A 3,933-nucleotide genomic window follows, 5' to 3' on the forward strand; every position below is an offset into this window, starting at 1 on the left:
AGACAGGAGGCTTGTCAAGTTCAATGCAAACTAGGCTCTAATGGCGGTTGCTCTCATATGGAAATTTTTTGGTTGTCACTTGCATCATTATGGGCAATCCACTTCTTGAATGTGCCAAGGGTGTTTTTCATTCTGAGAAAGACAAAAATCTAGGGATCCATGATATATATTTTTGCATGACTTTGTGAAGGTAGTTGGCTCTTGATCAAACTACAAGACATTTACTAGGTGTTAGTCTCTAATCTCAAGGTTGAATAAAAATATGTTGAATCTTGTGAAATTATCTTACTTTAGGAAGATATAGACAATTGAATCTGTGATTTGAGCATCTAGATCCCACAATATATCAATATCAAGACAATCTAATGCAAGTCTTCTTATACCATCTTCTAGCAAGAAGCTCAATACATTTCTGAGCCTTCTTGATTTCCTTGCATAGCTTGATGTGTCTTTGTAGCCTCTTCATCCTTGGAGGTTTTAAGATTTTCATGGGCTTTCATGGTCTCTTATTTTTACTAGCAAATCTTCCTTCTGCTTTAGCAACCAAACCTGGAACTTTGACTGCCCTCCTTGCAGCAATCGCCTTTGTTCTTGCCATTTACCTGTAAGGAAATAGCCGCTCTTTGTGTTTCTCTCTCTCTCTCTCTCTCTCTCTCTCTCTCTCTCTCTCTCTCTCTCTCTCTCTCTCTCTCTCTCTCTCTCTCTCTCTCTCTCTCTCTCTCTCTCTCTCTCTCTCTCTCTCTCTCTCTCTCTCTCTCTCTCTCTCTCTCTCTGTGAAACTGTCAATATGGCACGCGGGTGCCATTTTGCAATAAATAGATTGATAACCGTGTATCATTGTGCACACTGGTGCAAGTCATGCTCATAGATCATTTTGGACACTTGAAGTAGTTAATATATCATTTCATTTTATCTTTATTACACACACGCACTCTCTCTCTCTCTCTCTCTCTCTCTCTCTCTCTCTCTCTCTCTCTCTCTCTCTCTCTCTCTCTCTCTCTCTCTCTCTCTTTCCCCCCCTCTATATCTGCTCCATTGGATTATCCGCATGCCTCTCTATCTCTTTGAGAGAAAGTGCTATTATGGCGCGCGGATGCCATTTTGTGAAAAATAGATTCATATACGCGCGTCATAGGCCAAACTGGTCAAAGCCATGGGCACTAGTCATTTTGGGCTTGTGAAGTGTTCAATATAACATACCATTTTATCTTTAGCGCACACATACACCCTCTCTCTCTCTCTCTCTCTCTCTCTCTCGATGAAGGATGTTGGGGCTATCTTCTTCTTCTTCTTCTTCTTCTCTCTCTCTCTCTCTCTCTCGATGAAGGATGTTGGGGCTATCTTCTTCTTCTTCTTCTTCTTCTCTCTCTCTCTCTCTCTCTCTCTCTCTCTCTCTCTCTCTCTCTCTCTCTCTCTCTCTCTCTCTCTCTCTTTGAGGTGCTACATTAAGCATGCCAAAGAATGTGGTACAATCCATAAAGTGTGAAAATGACCTATCTATTGAAACTGTACGATCCCACTAGTTACAATCAGATTTTGACACATGTAAGGAATCTAGTGGTTAATTACCATGCATGGCGGCAATGGTAACATGAATGCCTAGAATATGAGAGAGAGAGAGAGAGAGAGAGAGAGAGAGAGAGAGAGAGAGACAGAGAGAGGGAGAGAGAGAGAGAGAGAGAGAGAGAGAGAGAGAGAGAGAGGTACACAAAGAGGTTGAGAGAGACAGAGAGAGAAGGCTCAAAGTGTGCGCAAGGTACGAGCGAAGTTTACATCTTGGGTTGCATGATTCCTTATTTGACATTTGTTTTATTCGTGAATAATGGTCGATTAATACATTTCAAAGATTTATTTGCGCGTATTATTCACTGCCATGTCAGCTTTATTCAAAATAACGTTTTACTGTTTACATATCGATCGAAACAGTATCAATCGATTCTGAAATAGTATAAAAGCCCATATTTACGTGTTTTAGGTACAATTCCCTTCAGCAAAGTGTCAGGTTACCCCCGACATAGAAAGGTTGAATTGTCAACTTAAACAATCCTTTGATTTTTTAAAGAAAATAGATTATTTTTAATGTTAAAACATTAAAAATAAAAAAAATGGATAGATTTGAATCATCTATAATTCTAAGCAATAGAAATTATTCTTTAACTCTATTGTTCTAATATAAATACATAATACTAAGCACTAGAGGCTATCTTCAAGCTATAGTGTCTTAGTGTGAATGCATAATTCTAAACATTAGAGGCTATACTATTAGCTCTATTTGTTTTAGAATAGATAAATAAATAATTCTAAGCATTAGAGGCTATTTTTTTAGCTATAGTGTCTTAGTGAAAATGTATAATTCTAAACATTAGAGGCTATACTCTTAGGTCTATTTGTTTTAAAATAGATACTAAAAGTGATATTTGATGGTTAAAATCTATTATATCTATAATATGTGCATAGACGTAGTGTTAATTCATACATTTTGGAACATATCATTCACTAGGTAGATAAGACATAGATTTAAAGGATTCAAATAAAAATTCTTTGTGCAATTAAAAGGTTACCAAAGGTTATTCAAATTGTAATACTTCTATACTTGGTTGTTTGAGCAGGGTCTCTTACTTCTAAGTATGGATAAGATATACACATACATGTAGGGTCTTTTGGTTGTCATGAACAAATGTTCTTACCTCCATAGACATAGAATAGGTCCACTTAGTGCCTCTTGGTTGTTATGAGATGATTCTGTTACTTCCAAGTGAGATTTAAGGTATGAAGTAGGATTCACATGGTTGTTATCGAGCTTATGCTCTTACCTCTAAGTGAATATGGTGGATCACCTATATAATTCACTAGGTTGTGATCGAGCGAAACCTCTTACCTCCTAATGAATATTAGTCATGCATAGTACTTAGGAGTCACATGGATGTTATCGAGCTCATGATAGTACCTCTATATTGATATAGAAATTAGAGACCTCAGTTATTTTAGGGTCGACTGGTTGGGTTTGAGAAGTAGATTCTACCTCCAAGAGACATAGATAATGGAATGTGAGATGACTCCATCGCTCATCTAGGTTGTCTTGAGCAAACGCTCTTTACCTCTAGTAGCCAGGAATGTCATATCCATTGGTGATTTTCCCTAAAATATTATCTTAACACTATTCATCATTGGTGAGTTTCCCTAAAATATTATCTTAACACTATTCATTCATCATTTTAATTTAGCAAATCATATCTATAACCTTTTATCTTTCTCATTTGCGTGATTATGGTGAAAAATTATAATCATAGTGTATCTATTGATTGTAGCATATATTTTGTTGAAGCCAGAAAGCATGGTGTAAGGAAAAGAGTGGACATATGTGGAGGAAATAGAGAAAGGCAAAACAAATTCATTAGTGGAATCCAAACATTATGGGCATAAGTGGCACGGAAACACAACTTGCATCAAGGAACATTTATTCGGCACTAGCTCCAATGTGAAAGAATGTGGAGCACCACCTAAAGAAATATGCATCCATTTTTCAGGGTATGTAAAGAAATGCAAACATGCAAGACTTCTTCCTAAGAGACAGAAGGGTATGACAGGTGGGTCATCTGTCAACATAGAAGAAGTGAGTGTAGATCAAGAGGACGTGCGAGCTAGCCAAGGACCTTCAATGGGAACAACCCAAACACCTCAAAGTCCTTACAATTTTCCAAATGGTGTCATGGGAGGGATGGATGCAAGTCCCAGGACATCCAACAACAGAGCCGCTACGCCTGGGACTCTACATGCAGCATTCACTCAATAGGACATGCTCGAATTGCATCTAAAGTGGACACAAGCCTTCATGGATTGTGGAATCCCATTTAATGTCGTAAGAAATCCTATTTCAAAGATGCACTAATGTCAACTGCAAAAAAAGGATTCAGCTATCTTGATTATAATAAA

This window comes from Adiantum capillus-veneris, chromosome 13 (assembly GCF_014529385.1).
Source record: "Adiantum capillus-veneris isolate H3 chromosome 13, ASM1452938v2, whole genome shotgun sequence".
In the NCBI taxonomy this organism is placed as follows: Eukaryota; Viridiplantae; Streptophyta; class Polypodiopsida; order Polypodiales; family Pteridaceae; genus Adiantum; species Adiantum capillus-veneris.